Here is a 22,035-nt window from a genome sequence, read left to right on the forward strand (position 1 = left end):
ATCCCACAGTACCCTGCTCCACAAGTATTTCTGGAGGTGTCTCATGCCTTCAGGAGTCTAGGCGTGATTCTGTTCACAATGATGACAGCAAGGCCGCCCTCCTGTGGGAGGAGCCTCGGGGCTGCAGGAGTGTATCTTGTGTGTGCTTGCTAGCTGCTGCCACATTGCGTCAGTTCAGCTGGGAATGACCTTTTAGAATGCCTGCTGACCTTGGACACCTGGGAGAGGCCCATGGCAGACTTTGTGAGGAATCACTGGTGATTTGACCCCTACCAAGAAGAAGTGGAGGAGAATGAGGTTACATTTGTGGAGACCCCTGGGTGTTCACAAGGATCCAGAGGTCAGAGTCCGCCCGACGGGCCTGGACTTAGTGCCAGGCCTTGGAGAAGGAAAAGATAGCTTTCTGTCACAGAACCTTGTCTGCAGCCTGCCTTGTAGAGCTCCAAGCAGGTCCACAGCAGGCAGAAGAGTGTGGGATGGGCTGTGGCCTCACTGTACTAAGGAGCTTCTCTGTATATGTAGTCTTGAGGAAATGTTCAGAGTTAGTCTTCCTTTTCCACCTTGCAGTACCTGTTGTCTTTGAGCTATCTGAAACCAGATATCGAGGCTGCAAGTGGAGCCTTGCAGGCTTGGCTCTCCTCTCCTTTGCCAGAGCAGGGGGTGAGGGGCCTCAGTCCTGGGCCATAGCCTGAGTGTGTCTGTGAGGCCTATCTTTTACTCCCAGTGCAAGGAGTAGAGGGGACCACATGGAACCAGAAGCTCTTGCAGGTGAGCCTTAGGAGCTTGGGACCTCATCCAGTGCTCCAGAGGCAAGCAAGTACCAGCAGGGGTTTAACAAGAGGATTCTCAAGGTTCTTCATACAGGCAGGCAATGGGTGTTCTGACATCACTGCCCAAAAGCGATACCCCTTGTGGACTAACTCAGGGCGTCAAGAGGAGGAGTCCTCAAGCTGAGCTGCCTGAGGGTTTTCATTTCCTTGAGGCTTTGCTGAATGCTTTTCATGAGCAAAAATCATAATTGTATGCAAGGACTGGGTCCTGGGATGTTTGGATCCCTGTGTGTACCTTGGCAAGGTTCAATGGAACTGACCAACACAGGGATCAGCAAGGAAAGAAAAATGATTTCTGATCTCAACTGCATGGGGATCCACAAAGGTTCTCAGAGGCTGCAGTGGGAGTGGGGAGAAGGGAGCATGAGGTCTAAAGCTTATCGAGTTTTCCGTGGTTGGGAGAGATGGGTCCTTAGATGTCTGGCATGGCAGAGGTCCTGTGGTGAAGTATATTGGTAGAGAGCTGCCCATACCTAATGTCCCCCTGCATTGTCAATGGAAAACAAGATATCCCCATTCCCCCTCAGGGCCATGGACCCTGACATCTTGATTACCTGATACGGACTTTCACAGTTGCATGTGGAAGCCATTCAGGAAGTCCAGGAAGGGCTGTGTGCCTGGCACAGCCAGTCTCAGACCTTAGTTCTGCAGAGGCTAGAGGCGGGCCAATTGCTGGGGGATTCTCTGCAGGTGTTCAGGTAAATAGGGTACCTGGCAGTACCCAGGCTTTCCAAGGCTGCCAGAAGAGGAGAGGGGCCCTCAGGCTCCACCTGGGGAAGTGGTGGAGATGGGGCCCTTTCCCTACACCCCTGTTTGTCTTCTTTTTCCATGTTTCTGGTGGAAGAGAGATGGCTCTCAGTGAAGGCCCCTTTCTTCCCAAATCTTAAAGTAGACGCACCCCCTACAGAGATCAGAGCTCTTTGTGCTGTTGTGTTCTGGCACAGCACTGGGGCTACATGCCCTAGCCTGAGCAGGGCAGTCATACTTGAGTAGCTGCTGGTCTGGCTGTGGCCTTTTTGCTGGGGTCGCATTAAGCTGTCAGGTCTCACTTTTTGGCTTCTTTCTTCTCAGTCACAGTGGCTGCTGGGGGCTTCTCTGCCTCAGCTGCTCAGAGTCCTAGGTGCTAACAAAGGGAGACAAAAGTTTACCGCTAGCAGGCAGGGTGGCCTCTCCGAGCCAGGTGGTGGTGGCTGTGGGTCCCCATTCCAACTTGGCTGGTGCTGGGCTGGGAAGGGGTGCGGACAGTGGGGTGTGGGATAGTAGGGTGGAGTACAGGAGGGGACCCAGGTGGTCAGGGACGCTGGCATCTCCTACCACGAGCAAATGGGCAACTCTGCAGGTCCCTGGGAGCTCGCTCCTCCCGCTTCTCCTCTCCTCCTCCTCTTCTTCCTCCTCCGAGTGGGTTAGGGAAGCCTCTGGTTTCTTTTTAATTTATCTAGACAGGCAGACTCAGGGAGGGAGTAGTGGGTGGGGAGAGAAGAGAAAGAGGAGAAACATGTCCCATCTGCTTGTGTCAGGTATTTAGTTGTAGTAATGGAAGCTGACTAGTATATTGATCTATATTGTGTATGAGAAAGACACAAATGATTTTAGTTGTTCCAGTTATATTTTTGTTGTTAGCATTCAACTAAGCTATGAACCTATTTGCTACCCACATATATTTAATTCAAAACAATTTTAGAGTTTAGTGATAACATTTTATAAACTTAATCTATAGGTAATTTTTTAGAAATTTATACATTGAATTAATTTTAGTCTTAATAAATGAAATGCATGGGCAATTTCTTATGTGTACATTTAATGTACAGGCTTTAACCACAGTTAAAAATATGCATTTTAGGGTCACGATGATGTGTGCTTCCTTCTGACACTCAGTAACTGTGTGAAAGTAACTTGACTAGTTACTGCCTCAAGTCTCAGTTTCCTCATCTGAGTTGTTGCAAGAACTGAGGAAACGCACGTCCCCTTTCATCCTGTGGCCTGCACTGTGCAGAGATGAGCGTGGTTGCTCCTGGCTGATTGGCTTGGACTTTGGCAAAGCGACATCCTGTGGTTTATGAAGACCAGATACTGTGGCAACAGAAAGGGTTAAGCTTCCCTGACTTCTGTTTCTGGAAGATCCTCGGAGTTGGGTGGGGTGGAGGGGGAAGGGCTTGGGTGGAGTTATGGCCCCAGGAAGACATAAACAAGTAGAGGCTGGAACGTGTCTCAGTTCTGTGACAGAATTCCTGTCTTTGACATTAATTTAAAGCTTTTTAGGGCTGTCAGGGAAAGCAGTTCTTTTGCCTCCCCGGTGGCTGGGTACAACACATGTCAACCTTTGTTTTCTATAAAAATACTTGTTGCAAAATCCCATTTTTGGTTTACCTTTGTTTACACAGTATTTATGGAATGCTCTAAAACATGGTACCCCAATTTCCTTCTCAAAGGAATTTGCCCCACCTCCACTGCTGTGGGGAGAGGTGTGAGGTGCCTAAGGTCCCACAAGGGGCCATAACTATGGTTTGCGATGGAAAAAGCACTACAGAGACAAGGCAGGAGTCTATTCCAAGAGAAACTGTTGCACAGAAACATGATGCTTCACACGGAGGGGGTGGCTCTTGCTTGTTATTCATAAGGCTTTCTTTTACTTTTTTTTTTTTTTAAGATTTATTTATTTTTATTTGAAAGTTAGATTTACAGAGAGGAGAGACAGAAAGATCTTCAATCTGGTCTACTCCCCAAGTGCCTGCAACGGCCGGAGCTGAGTTGATCCAAAGCCAGGAGCTAGGAGCCTCCTCTAGGGTCTCTCACTTGGGTACAGAGTCCCAAATCCTTGGGCCGTCCTCGACTGCTTTCCCAGGCCACAAGCAGGGATCTGGAAGGAAAGTGGAGCAGCTGGGACACAAACTGGCGCCCATGTGGGATTCCAGCGCATGCAAGGCAAGGACAGTAGGCTACTGTAGTGGGCCCACTCACATGGTTTTCATGTGGGTTCATCTATGGTTAATAATTAAAATTATTAATCATATTATATTAATATAATTATTAATTATATATTATAACTATAATTAATTTAGGCACTGATTCATAGTATTTAAATAAAAGGACTATTGATCCGTATATCACTTTTATTTTGTTTTGTATTGGAAAGGTAGATCAGATTTTAATGAAGAGAAGGAGAGACCAAAAGATCTTCCATCTGCTGGTTCACTCCGCAAATGGTCACAAAAGCTCAAGCTGAGCCGATCTGAAGCCAGGGACCAGAAGCTTCTTCTGGGTCTCCCACGTGGGTGCTGGGTTCCCAGGCTTTCAGCCAGCCTCCTCTGCTCTCCCAGACCGTAAGATGGGAGCTGAATGGGTAGTGGAGCAGCCAGAGCACTAACTGGCACCTAAATGGAATGATGGTGCTTGCAAGGTGAGGCTTTAACCAATTGAGCCATCATGCCTGGCTCTGCTTCTCACTTTTAAAATGGATTTCCAGTCACAGACCATCCATTGCTAACACTGGTCAGCACGTTACCACACATTCCTCCCACTTTCATCAGCCATTCCTGGTCTTTGGTAACTATGTCAGTCCTAGTTCTTTGTAACTATGTTGGGCTCAGTTGGTGGTTGTCCGTAGCGACTTTTCCTCACCATAATTATACATCTAACTTCTCTGGGAGGCAGAGTCACTTTCAAGCCGCAGGTGAGTGCTGTAATGGCAGGAAGCTCCAGGAGATCTGTAATGAGGGATTCCCAATCAGGCAGATCTCTCTGTAGATCCCAGACAGCAAATTTTTGAGATTTATTATTTTTTTTCCAGGAAGGGAGGGATATATTATTAATGCTGTAAGAGATCGTTATAATTTGCAGTAAAGTGTTGAGAAAGAATATGAATTTCACATAAGCAGCTCATGACATGTACTGCAATAATTATCAATACAGATGGGATGAGGTGCATGTACAATTTTGGCCTATTACATTATATAGTTTTCATGTGCTCGGGCCTCTGCACCCATGTGGGAGACCCAGAAGAAACTCCTTGTCTCTCTGTAACTTCTGCCTTCAAATAAAGATACATAAAAAATTTTAAAAAAAATCAAGAAAGTGACAGAGGAGAAAAAAATACTATTTATAATGAGAAGACTTAGGAAATGGATGCTAGAGTATTTCAGTGAGGTTTAACGGATGGGTAAGGAGTTGAAGATGGTGAAAAATGTTTGTCCTTGACAAAAGAAATAACCTGCACAAACGCAAAGGAGCACTGTTTATGCTGTGCTGCCCAGAACTCCCTTCAGAACTGAAGTGCGGGCCCGGCGCAGTGGCCTAGCGGCTAAAGTCCTCGCCTTGAACACACCAGGATCCAATATGGGCACCGGATCTAATCCCGGAGTCCTGCTTCCCATCCAGCTTCCTGTGTGTGGCCTGGGAAAGCAGTCGAGGATGGCCCAAAGCCTTGGGACCCTGCACCTGCATGGGAGACCTGGAGGAAGTTCCTGGCTCCTGGCTTTGGATCAGCCCAGTACCAGCTGTTGCAGTCACTTGGGGAGTGAATCATCGGATAGAAGATCTTCCTCTCTGCCTCTCATCCTCTCTGTGTATCTGACTTTGTGATAAAAACAAAGCAAAAAAAAAAAAAAAAAAAAAAAGAACTGAAGCGCTCAAAGAACTGAAGCGCTCCTCCGCTCCGATGGTCCGTGGATAGTTTATGGTGGAGGACCTCTCCAGGAACTGCTCACAAGCACAGGGTACTGCTCCACTGAGGTTTATACTACCTCCCCAAGCAACCAGAATGCAATGTCTGGACCAAGCCGCCACCTGCTTGCCTACATTTGGGACATTTAGAAGTGATTGTGGGGTGCTTTAAATGCAGCCATCTGATATTGAAGTGCTGATTTTGGTGACTGTGCTTGCTGCTAATGTGCCTCAGTGGCAGCAGGTGACGGCCTCTGGGCTTGGATCCCTGCCATCCCCATGGGACATCTGGATGGAATTTCTGGCTCCTGGTTTTGGTCTGGCACAACCATAGGTACTGTGGGCATCTGGGGATTGAGTTAGCAGATGGAAAATCCTCTCTCTAGTTCTATGTTTCCATTTTTTTTTTGGTCACTCTGCACTTAAAATCTGTATATAAAAATTGATTGAAATCTCTGTTGTTACTGCTTCATGGTTCCAACACTTCCCTCTTCTTAGTCGTACTTCCTTCATTCCAAGAGAGCATGCCTTGACAAACCTCTTATGCACAGATCTGTCTCCAACCTGTTTCCCGTGCAATCTGATCTATGATCTGCAGACATTGCAAAACTTGCCTACTACGATCAATTAATCCACAGAAATGGGTTTTTTTGTTGTTGTTTTAAGTATTTGAATCTCTTCAATAAAGTTATTTTAAAAAGGATTTATTTATTTGATTGATAGAGAGACAGACACAGAGAGATCTTCCATCACTGGTTTACTCCTGAAATGCTTGCAACAGCCAGGGTTGGGTCAGGTCAAAGTTGGGACCTGGAACAATTGTAGCAAGTAAGTATATTCATACGCTCAACATCATTGGACATTCAGGGTATGCCAGTTGAAACCACACAGCCACAATGAGATCTGCTCATTCCTTTGCTTAGATTCTACCAGTCATATTATACATAAATGTTAGGCTAAGAGGTTCAGGGAGGATGAGAAGAGCAAATGGCTTGAATAGATACTTCTCCAAAATGATAAATGCTTAGCAAACGAACGGAGGAAACAATGCTCAGGGGCATTAGCCGTTAAGGAAGTGCCAATAAAACTACACTGAGATGTCATCATTCCTCTGCTTTGGGGCAGTCCAAACTCTCATCACTTCTCACCTGCAAATAATCTTCTAGCTGATCTTTTCCTTTGCTTCATTATAATTCACTGTGCTCATAATCTTGCTAAAGGATCCTATCAATCGTCTCGTTGAAGTTCTTTGCTGATCACAGACCTGCACATAAATATATCAGCAAATCAATGGAGAAAGAATGGCCTTTAAAAAAAATTTACTTATTTGGGAGGCAGAAAGACCCAGGGGGTGGGGAAGAGGGGGAAGAAGGAGGAGAGAGAGAGAGAGAGACAGAGAGAGAGAGAGAGAGAGAGAGAGAGAGAGAGAGAGAGAGAGAGGAGAGAGAGAGAGAGAGGAGAGACTGGGCTTGGTCTGGCTGAAACCAGATTGCTGGGAATTCATGTCTTCTGCATGGTAGTAGGGACATAAGTACTTCAGTCATCACTTGTTGCTTTCCAGAGTACATACTAGAACAAAGCTGGAATAGGGGGTAGAGCTGGGATTCCAATCCAGACACTCTGATGTGGGATGGCAATATCCCAACTGGCATCCCAACCAACAGGGCAATGTCTACCCTAGGACAGCTGTTTTATCAAATGGAGCTGGAACAAGTGGACAAGCAAAGTGAATTTTAAAATTAAATAAATAGTCTTTGGGGCCCGGCAGCGTGGCCTAGCGGCTAAAGTCCTCGCCTTGAACGTGCCGGGATCCCACATGGGCGCTGGTTCTAATCCCGGCAGCTCCACTTCCCATCCAGCTCCCTGCTTGTGGCCTGGGAAAGCAGTCGAGGACGGCCCAATGCATTGGGACCCTGCACCCCGCGTGGGAGACCTGGAGTGAATCATCGGATGGAAGATCTTCCTGTCTGTCTCTCCTCCTCTCTGTATATCCGGCTTTCCAATAATAACAAATCTTTCAAAAAAAAAAAAGTCTTAAAGACAAGTTCCTTGTACAGTCTGCTCTGGATATCTGGGGAAAGCACCAAAAGCTTATAGCAGCAGACCCTGATAAGTCCTCTTTGCACCAGTTGATCCAGACAGCCAATGCTGTGTACTGTAATTGAGACTTAGAGAAAGAAAGGTGGAAAGACAGGCGTCATAGTGAAAAGCTGGCCGTTGAGTGCATCCACATCAGGAAAAAGGAACCCGTGGTGCTGCTACAACTGTGGGAAGCCAGGCCATTTTCAAAGGGAGTGCCCTTGAACCAAAGGCCTGGACTTTCCTCTGGGACCATGCCCCACCTGCAAGGGGGAATCATTAGAAATGGAGAGAGCTGGAGTCTGCTGACCAGGACCTCCAGTGACGGGTCCCGGGGTCTCCTATCCATGTTCCCAACACTTGGGTTCGTACTGAGGAGCCTCAGATTTCATTGATGGTCGGATCTCAGAAGGTCAATTTTTTCCTAGACCCAGGTGCTTGATTTTCTGCCTTGCCTTTCTCCTGGGCTGAGATCCATTCAAAGTAACTGTATAACACATCTCCGACCAGCTTCTCTGGCCATGGGCTGTCACTGGGGACATCTCCACTTCTACCATACTGTTATTCTTGAGAGACTGGCCTCTTTATTGGGGGTGAGATATACTGGTGAAGGTCCTTGTGGGCTTAGTCTTAGCTTAGCCCCTGATGTGCAAGGCTGTTTTCCCTGACATAGATATTTACTCCACAGTCTGAGCTTAGCACCCCCAGTCAACCAGACTGTCCAGAACGCCCCTGTGGACCACTGGAGGATTTCAAGCTCCTTTTCAGAAAGGCACATCCAAATAAGTTTAGCAAGCAAAATGTTGGCTCCATGGGCAGGAATTGCATATCACAGGGCTACAATCCAAAAGATCACACCTGAGAGTGACATCTGCTGGCCAGAGCAGATGCCCTTAGTGTCTTGTATAAATGCTTAGTGGGAATGGTATTAAAAAGTCTGCTGTGGTTGGACCCAGTGCTCTCAATTGTCCTGTGGTCTTTGCTACACGATTAGGGGTCTTCAGACTCCAGATGGCCCTGAACATGCAACGTGATATGACAGCCAGATTCTATCACAGCAACCATCACTATGTGGATTCCACACTTTCAGGGGTCCCTTGACACAAACAACACTCCATTTCAGTAGGAAATAGCTAGAAGATGCTGTCGCCCCTTATTACTACAGAAGTAGGATGTGGGATTCCAAGAGGTGGATCTGAGATCATCCAGGCCTGCTGAAATCTTGGCCAAACCTTCAAGTGGGTGGCACAAGCGTTGCCTATCCATTTCCTAGCTGGTTAAGAGATCACCAATGGGGAACATCTTACTTGTAGGTTCCTGCCCAACAAGGAGGGGTCAGGGAAGGCTTAAAAGCCAAGACTCTTCCTTAAGCCTTTGGTGTCTCTCCCTGTTTTCTTCTGAGAGGCACCCTAACTCCTGGCTTTCTCTTGGGAGGTGTTGTCCCCGTCTCTCTTCTTTCTCTACTCACTTGGTCCCTTCGCAAATAAACTTTTCTGTCTGTAAAAAAAAAAAAAAAAGGAAAAAAATAAAGTTGAATCATATTTTGCATCATATACCACTCTAACTCAAAATATTTTGAGAATAGGTTTAAATGTAAAAACTAAAATTTCTGAAAACACGTAACCACAATTTTTGAATATGGGAGAGAATTTTTGTTACCATAAGTAAGATTTCTTAGAAAAGACATAAAAAGTATAAGACATAGAAGTTGATAAATCAGACTTAATTAAAACTAAAAACTTCTTTTTGAAACACATCATATGAAGATTTGTATTCAAATGTTCTTTGACAGTTTTATTAATAATATCTCCAGTATGGAAAGTGCAAATGTCCATCTATTGATAGATCAACTTGGGTCATTCATACAATGAAATGCAACTCATTAATAAACAAGAACAAACTACAGACACACATAGCAATTTGGATGAATCCTCACACTGATGGAAGGAAGTGAAACATGAAAACCCTATGTTTTGTAAGCAGGGTTGATTCCATGAGCAGGGAGCCTGGGTCATCACACAATGTCTGCTGCTCAGAAGGGCTCTGAGCTCCAATTCATGCTCTGATATCACTACCCTGAAATTATTAACAATTTTTGAATAGGGAACTACACTTTCAATCAGCTTTGCACCAGGCATGCAAATTATATAGCCACCTTAATTGATTCCATTGAAATTACATTCTACAAAGCTCAGTATTGTATATAGCAAATCGGTGGTTGTTTGTGGAGAGAGGTTACAGAGAGGCAGGAAGAAACTTTTGGTGTACTGAAAACACATCATGATAATGGTGTATTAGGATTAGTCAAATTGCAGATTTAAGATTTGAGGATTCTGTTGTAAATACACATACAATTTCATATGAAGTAACCTCTTTTTGGTGTCCCTTCACTTGCAACAGATGCCCAAACTTCTCTTACCTCTCTTGGGTACTCCAGGCCTTCTCAGCTCTGTGTTTGCTGTGGCCTGGGGAAGCAGCAGAGGATGGCTCAAGTCTCTATGCTCCCGTCCCCATGTGGGAGACCAGGAAGAAGCTGCTGGTTCCTGGTTTGGAGCAACCAAACCCCAGCTGTTGCAGCCATTTGAGGAGTGAAGCAGCTGATGGAAGATTCTCTGTCTCTCCTTGTCTCTCTGTAATTGTCTTTCAAACAAAACAAAACAAAACAAAACAAAACAAAACAAAACAAAAACAAATCAAAAAAGAAGAGATGGCCTTGCTTGTGGACCTGATAAGAGTTCTTTGACGTAATGCTAAAAACCTTCCATTAAGTGGACATTTCTATTTTTGTACATAACCATGCTTCTTTCATCTATTTTGTCTGTAAGACTGTCATGAGTTTATCCAGTCATTTCTGGGAAATAGGATTTGCTGGGCCCTCATCAATACTTGTGTCTGTGTCAGTGGCTTTTAGGCTTTCTTGGAATCCTGAGTTCTTTGTGTCTCAGCATCTGTCTGGGAAGATGAACTAGGGAGAGAATGGCTTTTCCTTTCCATGTTCAAAGACAGCAGTTTTATTGCTCTCCATTTTAGAAAGTGAAGTGCTGGATAAGATTCACTTGCCAAGGAGATTATTTGGCTTTAAAATGTTTGAAAATTTGTTATTCAAGGTAATAGCCATTGCCAAAAAGTAGAGGTAAAATATCCTCATGCTACTGATTCCTTCTGTGTCTGCATCCGTTCATGAGTCATTACGGTTTGATTTCATGTGCAGAGTTTGCTGTCTAGACACATTTCCAGGCTGTTATGGAATAAAATAATAATGACAATTACAGCTTGATTTCCTTCTGAATTTCGAAAAGTAGCGTTACGTAGTTAAGAGCGTATGTCTCGGGCTCCAATAGCCTAGTTTAAAATTCCAGTTTGCCATACTTTCTGTGTGGCTTTGGATAAGTTTCTTAAGCTATTGCTCACTGTTCTCATCTGCTGAGAGAGAACTATTCTACACACATTTCACAGCTTTGGGAGCACTAACTGGGATTCTCGTGTGCCCAGCACATGATATGTGCTAGCAAGTGTAGTTATTGCTATTATTACTACAACTTGCTCAAACTGCACATAACTTTGTAGCATTGTGTATTTCTGAAAGATTCTGTTGAATCACTTAATGAAGTGAGTTCTCGATAAAAACTGATTGGAGATTTAGCTTTATGATAAAATGTATTTAAATCTATTGTTTAATCATGTATGTTAAATCTCCAAGTCCAGTAAATTATTATTATTACATTTTTTTAACTATTTAAAAGTCAGAGTTAGAGAGACAAGCAGAGACAGAGAGCGAGATCTTCTATCCATTGTTTTACTCTGCAGTGGACCCAATGGTCTGCTCTGGGCTACAGTGAAGCTAGGAGCCAGGAGCTTCATCTGAGTCCCCCAGGTGAGCAGCAGGACTCCATTTTCTGCTGCTTCTCTCCAGCCATTAGCAGGGAATTAGGCCGGAAGTGCAGTAGCCAGGATTTGAACTGGAGCTTTGAATGGGAATGCCAGCATGCGAAGTGGTAGCTTTATGTACTATGCCACCATGCTATTATTATTTCTTTTAATCTGATAAAAGGCATATTAAAATAATTATTAATGTGAAGTTTGAATTTTACCTCAAAATAGAATGTATTCTGGAAATTGTGGGATATGAAAAGGGTCATCTTTTTGAAAGTGAGAACTTTTTATGAGCATATTGGAATAGAAATATTATTATACTTATTATATTATTTTAATAAGAGTGTGGCCCTAGTATACGGATTTTTAATGCCACTATAGTTTTAATTACTAACAATAAAAAGAGACTTAACACACCTGCATTAGCACTAAAAGTTTCTACTCGTGGTATCCGAAACTTGAAACATAGTGCTTGAATATACTGTTCTTTTGGATGATACCTTTTTTTGTTTTTATTTTCTTTCAAAAAATTTAAAATGTGTTTTGTTTGGTATTTCTTTCAATAACCATGCTGAAAGAGGAAATTATATCAATAATTTAAATGTTACAAAAACTTTTTCCTTAAATGTGGCAGATAAAAACTAAAAAAAGAGAAATATCCATGTATATCAGTTTTGCTGTCATACTGTTATGCTTTGTTTTAAATCATTGTTCAATTAAATTGATATGTATTGCATGCTACCACAATTTTTTCACGATTTTTTTAAAATTGGAAAGTCAGATATACAGAGAGAAGGAGAGACATAGAGGAAGATCTTCTGTCCACGGCTTCAACTTCCCAAGTGGCTGCAACAGCTGGAGCCATGCTGATCCGAAGCCAGGAGCCAGGAGCCTCTTCTGGGTCTCCCACGCAGGTGCAAGGTCCCAATGCTTTGGGTCATCCTCGACTGGATGGGAGTTGGACCGCTGGGATTAGAACCAGTGTCCATATGGGATCCTGGGCATGCAAGGTGAGGACTTTAGCCACTAGGCTACTGCACTGGACCCTGCTACCACAGTTTTAATGTTTATTTTAAACTTGACTTTTTCTGAAGTGAAATTATACATTCACTTGATTACTGTTTACAGCCTTTGCTTATTTTTCTGCTAGATTCTGGACTTCTTACTTTGGATTTGCTGAAGTGTCAAATTAGTAGATCCATCAAGGCTTAGACTATAACGTAAATTAAAAAATGTTATCTTAGGGCAGCCCTGAGGCATCCCATATGAGTGCCAGCTGGAGTCTGGCTGCTCCACTTCCAGTCCAAATTCCTGTTGTTGTCCTGGGAAAGCAGTGGAAGATGGCACAAGTTCACCTCTCAAGTAGGAGACCTGGAAAGAGCCCCTAGCTTTTGGCTTTGGTCTGCTCCAGCTCCAGCTGTTGTAGCCATTCGGGGAGTGAGCCAGAGGATGGGAGATTTCTCTGTCTCGCTTGGTGTTTCTATAAACTTTGCCTTAATCATCTATCTCAAGAAATATAAATAAAATACTGTTAAAAATTTATATAAGCTATTTATGAATTACTTTGGGAGAATATTTCAACTAAAGTACTACATGGGTAAATATCAGATGTTTATTGGGGGTGATTATATTTTATGTAGACCCAGTTTTTGAAATTTACTAAAAATTAACACCATTGGTGAAATCTTTAAAAGATTTATTAAATTTTATTGCAAAGTCAGATATACAGAGAAGAAGCTCTTCCATCCAATGATTCACTCCCCAAGTGACTGCAACAGCAGGAGCTGGATGTGAAGTGGGACTGCTGGGATTAGAACTGGTGCCCATATGGGGTCCCAGAGGGTGCAAGGCAAGGACTTTAGTTGCTAGGCCACCACACTGGGTCATCAATGAAAAAAATTTTTTTTAAAGATTTATTCATTTTTATTGGAAAGACAGATATGCAGAGAGGAGGAAAGAAAGGAAAATCTTCTGTTCGATGATTCACGCCCCAAGTGATCACAATGGCCAGTGCTATGCCGATCCGAAGCCAGGAGCCAGGAGCTTCTTCTGGGTCTCCCAAGGCTTTGAGCAGTCCTCAACTGCTTTCCCAGACTGTCAGCAGGGAGCTGGATGAGAAGTGGAGCTGCCGGGATTAGAACCAGCGTCCATATGGGATCCCAGTGCATTCAAGGTGAGGACTTTAGCCACTAGGCCACCGCGCTGGGCCCCATCAATTAAATCTTGTAATATCTAGCTGGTTTGTCATAGAATGAACTAAAAAGCAATGAACTGGTTTTCTGGAAGATGGTGATTTTATTCTCGCTGATTTAAAGAAAAACTTCTGGCTCTTGATTATTTGGATGATTTTCTTGGCTTCCTCATCACGTACATCTTCCAATAACACTATGATAGCATCTCTGGGTCTTTGATGATATTTTTGTCTTCTCAACCCATCTGGGAAAGCTATCTGAAACCTTACCTCAGGTAGTATACACGTTTGGTAAACAATCTAAATCTATAGCAACAGAATATTTTTGCACTGGTTGATCTAGATCAGCTAGATTATCACAGAAGTACGTAATTGCTTGCTCAGTCTGTGGTTTTAGTAAGTTATTTAAATTTCTTTCTTTTTTCCAAAGCTAGGAGAAAAAAGTCCTTGTTCTGTTCATGAACACTTTTTGATATTGTTCTCAGTTCTATCTACGAAAAGCCACTGTCTGGAGTATCTGAATGTTTTTTTAATGTTCATCAGTACATAAAAAGAGTATTTTTATAGAAATGGCACATGAAAAGGAAAACGACCCTCTTAGTTCTCATGTTCAGATTTGAGATGTGAAAAATGTGTTATCTTATGAGTAAGAAGCTCAGTAATTTTACCCCTAACTTAAAATTCATTTGCTGGAATTGTGGCTTTTTTTTTTTTTTTTTTTTTGGTGGCTGCTGTTTTTTCTTTTGTTTTTCTTTTAATTTGGCTATTTTCTTCAGCGCTAGACATCTTGCTTAAAAAAAAAGATTTATTTTTATTGGAAAGGCAGATTAGATTTACAGAAAGGAGAAATGGAACGACCCTACATCCATGTTTTTCATCCTCCAAATGGCTGCAGCAGCCGGAGCTGAGCCGACCCGGAGCGGGGAGCAAGGAGCGGGGAGCCCCCTCCAGCCTCCCACGCTGGCACAGGATCCCACTGCTTTGGGCCACTTTCCACTGCTTTTCCAGACCATATGAAAAGAGCTGGATGGGAAGTGGAGCAGCTGGAACATGAACCAGAGCCCATTAGGGACCCTGGCGCTTGCAAGGTGAGGATTTAACCATTGAGCCGTCACACTGGGGCCAACATCTTGTTTTTCACAAAATATTTTAAAAGTCTTTTCTGTTTTTTCTTTATAGCAGCTGTATCAAATATCATAACACTCATTCCTATAAAATATAAAATTTAGTGCCTTTTAATACATTCACGGAGTTGTGAAACCATCCCTGTTATCTAATTAGAGTATTTTTATAACTCTAAATAGAAATTGTATATCCATTAGTCATTCCCTATTTCCTCCTCACTAACCACTTGAAACCACTAGTCTATTTTCTGCCTCTGTGGATTTGCCTATTTTGGACATTCCATGTGAATGGAGTCATTTACCATGTGGCCTTTTATAAGTCTTAGTTTCACGTAGTGCCATGTTCTTCAGATTCATCCATGTTGCAGCTTGTGTAGTCCATTCTTTTTTATTGGCGAATAATATTCCATTGTGGGGATAAAGCATATTTTACTTATTCATTATCAGTTGATGAACATTTGGGTAATCTCTTATTAACTATTATAATGCTAGTCTGAACAGCTATGTGCAGACATGTCTTCAGTTATCTTGGGTATATCTACAAATGGTTTTAGTATTGCTTGTAAAAAATTTTAAAAAAACCTGTCATTTGAGAGATATAGAGAAAAAGATATACACACACACACACAATACAGGAGGGAGAAGGAGGGAGAGAGAGAGAGAGAACTCCCCCATCCACTGGGTTACTCTGTAAGTGACCTCAAAGACTGGGGCTCAGCCAAGACCACAGGGAGGAGCCAGGAGTACAATCCACATCTTCCATGTGGGTGGCAGGAATCCTGTAACTTGGGCTATCACTACTGCTTTTCAGAGTCTCCATTAGCAGGAAATTAGAGTTGAGGCAAGGACTTGCCTCCTAGGTCACTGCGCTGGGCCCTAAAAATTATTTTTAATGGGGGGGCTGGTGCAGTGGCACGCAGGCTTATCCTTTATTCTGAGGCACTGGCATCCCTTATGGTTGCTGGCTCCTATCCTGGCTGCTTCACTTCTGATTCAGCTCTTCGCTTAACATCTGGGAAAGCAGTGGAGGATGGCTCAAGCCCTTGGGCTCCTGTATCTACACGGGTGATGTGGAAGAGTTTCACGGCTTCCGGCTTCAGATCAGCATAGCTCGCCTGCTGTGGGCATTTGGAGTGAACCAGCGGATGGAAGACTTTTATCTGTCCTTTCTATCTGTAAAATCTGCCTTTCAAATAAGTAAAATATTTAAAAAATATTTTCCACTTCAAAGGCAGAGAGAGAAAAGAGAAGCTTCCATTTTTCCATCTCCTCGTTCACTCCAAAATACTTGCAGTATCTTCCTTCCCTCTTCCTTCCTTCCTTCCTTCCTTCCTTCCTTCCTTCCTTCCTTCCTTCCTTCTTTCCTTCCTTTCTTGTCAGATACACAGAGAGGAGGAGACACACAGGAAAATCTTCCGTCCGTTGATTCACTCGCCAAGTGGCTGCAATGGTGGGAGCTGCGCTGATCCAAAGCCAGGAGCCTGGAGCCTCTTCCGGGTCTCCCACATGGGTGCAGGGTCCATCCTCGACTGCTTTCCCAGGCCACAAGCAGGGAGCTGGATGGGAAGTGGGACTGCCAGGATTAGAACCTGAGCCCATATGACATCCCTGTGTGTGCAAGGTGAGGACTTTAGCTGCTAGGCTATCGTGCCGGGCCCCCTTTTACTGATTTCTAACACCTATTTATATATTTACATGTTACTCTTGTTGCGGTCTCATTGGTTTTTAAAATGTAAACATAGCTTTTAGTATAATTATTTTATTTTAAGCAAGTTACACATAGCTTAAAAACAAAATGATGGAACCAGTGTTGTGTTGTAGTCGGCTAGGCTGCTGTTCACCACATGGGCATCCTGTATGGGAGTGCTCGCACTGATACCAGCTGCTGTGCCTCTGGGTCAGGTTCCTGCTAACACATCTGGCAAAGCAGAACAGAATGTGCTTGGGTCCCTGCTACTGAAGTGACTGCAGCCATTTGGGGGAATCAACCAGAAGTTGGAAGATGGACCCCTTTGCATCACCACCGCTCCTGTTTGCTCTGCCTTTCAAATGAGTGAATAAGAGAGCAGAAAGAGATTTTCCACTTGTTGATTCAGTAGAAGTAGATGCAAACATCCAATGCTAAGCCAGGCCAAAGCCAGGAGCCAGGAATTCCATTGTGTCTCTCACATGGCTGGCAGAGGCCCAATATCTGAGCCATTGTCTGCTGCCTCCTAAGGCTATTAGGGAGCTAAATTGGATTTGGCACCGCAGATGGAGGCTTAGACTACTACACCATGGTACCAGCCCCGACCACTATTTCTAGTCCTTGAAATTGCTTTCTTTTTATTTAGTCTTTCCTTGACTGACCCGTTCTTCAGATCTCAGGTGAGTAGTCACATTTTCTAGGAAGCCTGCCTTCACTGCCCAAATCTGGATTAGACATCCACTACACACGGTTTTATTATAATCTGTGCTCATTTCTTGGCTGGTGAGACTGTATTTGATCTCTTGGATGGCTCCACTTCTAAGCCTGGAGAGGTACTCAATCAAGTTGTATAGAGCAAATGCAAAAATACACCACAGAACTCTCATTTTTCCATGAAGATTGTTCTTTCCTTTGCTGGGATTATAGTAATAAAAAAGGCAAAAATACTAGTTTTATTTCCATGGACATTAGATTAATAGGTGCTAATGTGTTGGTCAATGACCTTTAAAAAATACTTAGATTTCATTTTTAATATGATGAGTCTGGAGCAGCTGATGTTATTTATTGCTTTGTTTTTTAAATTAAAAAAAGGGCTGGCACCAGGATGTAGTGAGCTAGGGTTTAGCCTACGGCGCCAGTAACCCATATGTGTACCAGTTGGTGTCCCAGCAGCTTCACTTCCAATCCAGCTCCTAGTTTAGGGCAAGGGAAAACAACAGAAGATGGCCCAAGTCCTTGGTCCCTGCACCCCAATGGGAGACACAGAAAAAGCTCTTGGTTCTTGGCTTCAGCTCAGTTCAGCCCCAGCTGTTGTTGCTATATGGGAAGTGAACCTGTGGATGGAAAATCTGTCTGTCCTTTTATCTGCAACTCTTCCTTTTAAGATAAATAGTATTAATAATAATAATTACAAATGTTAAAAAATTTAGAACTTTGGGAAATAGTAATTTTTTTTAATACCTAGGGATTCTTGAAATCTCTAGAATAAAAATGTTATCACGACTACTATGTATATGCAATAAAACAGGGTATTTTAAAGTCTGTTTTATATAGGGCAGAGGATTAGTGTGAAATGCCACAACACAGGTCCTATACTTTGTTTTTAAAAGCACCAGTGAGGGCCTGGCGCGATAGTGTAGTGGTTAAAGTCCTCTCCTTGAACGCAACAGGATCCCACATGGGCGCCGTTTCTAATCCCGGCAGCTCCACTTCCCATCCAGCTCCCTGCTTGTGGCCTGGGAAAGCAGTCGAGGACGGCCCAAAGCCTTGGGACCCTGCACCACGTTGGAGACCCGGAAGAAGCTCCTGGCTTCGGACTGGCTCAGCTCCAGCCGTTGCAGCCGCTTGGGGAGGCTGCCACTTGGGTAGTGAACCATCGCACGGAAGATCTTCCTCTCTGTCTCTCCTCCTTCCTGTATATCTGTCTTTCTAATAAAAATAAATCTTAAAAAAAAGAAAAGCACCACTGAGTGCAGCAAAAGGCTGAAATGTTTGAGAGCTTGTTTTCACAGATATTCCTGTATGTATTGGAGGAATTAAGGCAAATCATGCTCACCGGTATTTTGATTCTGGAGTTCCAGGTGCCTCTTTCAAATATATTTACTTGAAATGCTTTTTTAAAAATGTCATTTAAGTAATCACTTTTTCACAGGGAGAGAGTGAGCGAGAGCGTGCGAAAGCGCTTCCATTCACTCATTCAGTCCCCAAGTGTCTGTGATAGCTGCGGTTGGGCCAGGCTGAGGCCAGGCTCGGGACCCCATCCTGGTCTCCAGGGGAGCCGGCAGGGCCCACACACTTGGCCTGGTGCACATGAGCAGGCAGCCAGATGGGGACTGAAGCAGCTCAGCCTCGAACCAGCACTGCCGCAGAGACGCCAGCGTTGCACGCGGTACTGGCCTGAGCTGCTGAAGCACGAGACTTGCCCTTCAAGATGCTTTTGTGGCAGGCAAACTCATCTTTCATGGAAAATCTGGAAAGGCTTACTTTATGAATATATTTTTTTAAATCAGAGGAGATGGTCTCATTTGCTCTTACTGGATTTTTTCTAATGGAAATTGTCATATATGTGTACATAGACACACAATTACAATGTAGACCTATGGGGAATGCAGACAAATCTACTGAGCAGAAATTAAATTCACCTGAAGTCCCGACGAGAAAAAATCATTGCTGATATTCGGTCACATGGATATGCTGTTTTTTCTTTCTTGATGTTCGTTTCTTTCCTGTCAGAGTTAAGGTACCGTCAGTAGAGGTTCACCCTTCTCCACTTAGCAACGAGTCATTGTTATTCTCTATTATGTTAATGATTCTGTGTAAGTCGTCATGTGAATGTAACATAATGGATTTCCCAATTGTCACATAGAATGCTACCTTAAAGTTTTCCTAATATACAATATGCTTTCTTACATATCTTTAAGTCTTTCTATGCTTGAGTAAATGCGGTTTTTAACTCTGAAGAAGAAAAATGACCAGGATTTTATAGAGAGGATTAGGACTGTAAGTGAAATGTGTGTGTATGTTAGAGAAGGTATGTTGGAGTATAATTATTAGTACTAATGCAGGAGTTTTATATGTATCATCTTACATTATTAAACTTTACTGTTTGAGAAAAAGCTAGATCATAGCTGTTTTCAGGGTGGGCTAAACCATGAACTGTAGTCTACCTGACACATGTATAACAACATTAAAATTTAAAAAATCATAATCAGTAGTCTCTGATTATCAAACTGGGTACTAAACCACTAGTAGGTGAAGACATGTAATTGCCTCATAGCAATTGCTTCTGAAGCAAGCCAGGGGCGAACATTTGGCCTGGTGGTTAAGATGTCGGTGAAGAGTCTGTGTTCTTTTTTTTTTTTCCAAGATTATTTTTATTGGAAAGACGGATATACAGAGAGGTGAAGAGACAGAGAGGAAGATTTCCGTCCAATGATTCACTCCCCAAGTGACTGCAACAGCTGGCGCTGCGCTGACCCAAAGCTAGGAGCCAGGAACCTCCTCGGGGTCTCCCACGCGAGTGCAGGGTCCCAAGGCTTTGGGCCGTCCTCGACTGCTTTCCCAGGCCACAAGCAGGGAGCTGGATGGGAAATGGAGCTGCTGGGATTAGAACCAGCGTCCAAATGGGATCCCGGGGCGTTCAAGGCGAGGACTTTAGCTGCTAGGCTACCACACTGGGTCCAGTTTTATTTAATTTTTTTTTCTGGGAAATCAAATTTAACATCCTTGCCTGTGTGTTTCTTACACACATAGAGAACGCTTCCACTTTATGCTCCAAGTTACTCTGCAGCAGCCATAGATTTTTAAAAAGCTGCTGGCAACCATTGTGATAGACAAGTTTATTGCCTTATAACCACTAGAGGGCGATATATCACATTAGTTTTTAACTCTCAGACAAAGGCTTGGTAGAGATGACCTAGTTACATGTGATTGGTAGACATAAAAATACACTTGAAAAAATTGTTGGACTGTTACTTTACTGTTATTTGAGGACTACTACGTGATACACACTGAGTTAGGGATTCATAAGACACATGCTATTATTACAGAAACAAATGTGCCAATACAAGGCGGTGATCTGTGTCTATTTCATCTACGTTTGTCTTTCCAGTCTCATATCCTGCCCCTCCCCAGCTTGCCGTCTGAACGGCAGCCACGCTGACCTACTTGTAACTGCCTGCACATGCTGTTCTCTTTCTGGAAGGTTGTTTCCATGCCTGTCTGCCTAGTGAGCCCCAACTTACACACCTCAAGTCCCAGCATTCTGACTTTCTCAGCCAGAGTTAAATCAGAGTATGTGTTCTCTCTCTCTCACTCCTTTGGGGTCAAGTTAACCCTTGTCACAGCTGTTTTTGTCTTTCCTCTCCCTAAACATTAGAGCTCAGGGTATGTATTACTCATGTTTGTTTGTCTAACTGTGGTATAGTGTCTGCTTAGTGCTTAAAATACAGACTTTAGTAAATGAAATAAAAATGCTATGGCCAGATGCTGTAAAGGGTTAACCTCTTGTTTGGGCCATCGATCTGTATGCCCTCTCGTTTTGTGTACAGCGCTCCCACTGCCAAAGCATACAGCAGACAGACTGCTCGCCATGCTGATGGTGAGGGAAAGGTAGGCTTTGTTGAATATGAAGGGGAAATTGTCTTTTGGAGAGTAATTTAGGAACCTTAAATTTCCCCTAAGACAGCTTGGAGTATGCTAATTACCTTAGAAATATAATAGCTAAGACTGAATAAACATTGTTCTTTCCTTCCTTTGTTCTGCTCTCCTTTCCATACCTTGCAATGTGCACTCAGCCAGGTAGGTGCAGGGGTCTTGCTTCCTACGTGCCCAGAGGACAATGACCCTGACACCTTTGGTGCTTAGAAGAAAGGGTACGTGCCACCTTCCTACTGTGGTCTAGGAAACTTTAGAGGATTCATAGTCAAGTTTTAGCATGTCCTAGCACTCAGCAAATAAAACAATTTTCCATCCAAGTGGTATCTATATCTGTTATAAAAGTTTTCATTATATAACCCCTTTGGCATATTCATAAAATTAAAAAAAATATTTTTAGCTTATTCTAAACCTTGTAAATATTTCCAAACTTATAATTGTCTTGCAAATTCTCTGTCAAACCTGGTTGTACATTGTGAACTTCAGAGTCATATAGACCTTAGTGTGATTCCTGGGTGTATCTCCTCGCTTTGTGATCCTGGGCATAGTACTTAATCTTGTCCCAAGTCTATTAAATATGAATATCACAATACTACTTACCTCATTGGGTTGCCAGGCAGATTACATGACATTCTGCATATAAAGAGCTTTGCACAAGACTTGGTACGTTGTACACTTTCAGTCCATGTTAGCTGCTGTTACAGGATAAAGATTTTTATTACAAGATACAATCATGTTTTCCTCAGTATTTCTCTGACATGGAGTGGCTTTCCTCCTCACTGTGGCAAATGGAGAGGAGGATTTTTGTGATATTGATGACACAGAAGTAAAAGAGGGCTTGTGACAATGAGAGCCTGTTAGTGAAGCCTCTCCTTATGCCTGGGGGGCTGTTACAGACCAGGCAGGGCGCCCCGGGCATCAGCTGGGGTCTCAGCT

The 22,035-nt window shown here is 43.3% G+C and overlaps 1 long non-coding RNA gene across 1 annotated transcript; it reads right to left on the reverse strand.

Annotated features, from left to right (window-relative positions):
- Positions 1 to 1,160: 1,160 nt before the first annotated feature.
- On the reverse strand, positions 1,161 to 21,865 carry LOC131480097 (uncharacterized). Its single transcript, XR_009245250.1, has 4 exons — positions 21,700 to 21,865; positions 9,037 to 9,065; positions 6,638 to 6,753; positions 1,161 to 1,953 (listed from the first exon to the last, which is right to left on the reverse strand). It is a non-coding gene; the product is annotated as an uncharacterized LOC131480097 (long non-coding RNA).
- Between the last annotated feature and the right edge of the window lie 170 nt (positions 21,866 to 22,035).

The sequence above is a fragment of the Ochotona princeps genome, chromosome 4 (assembly GCF_030435755.1).
Source record: "Ochotona princeps isolate mOchPri1 chromosome 4, mOchPri1.hap1, whole genome shotgun sequence".
NCBI classification, from domain to species: Eukaryota; Metazoa; Chordata; class Mammalia; order Lagomorpha; family Ochotonidae; genus Ochotona; species Ochotona princeps.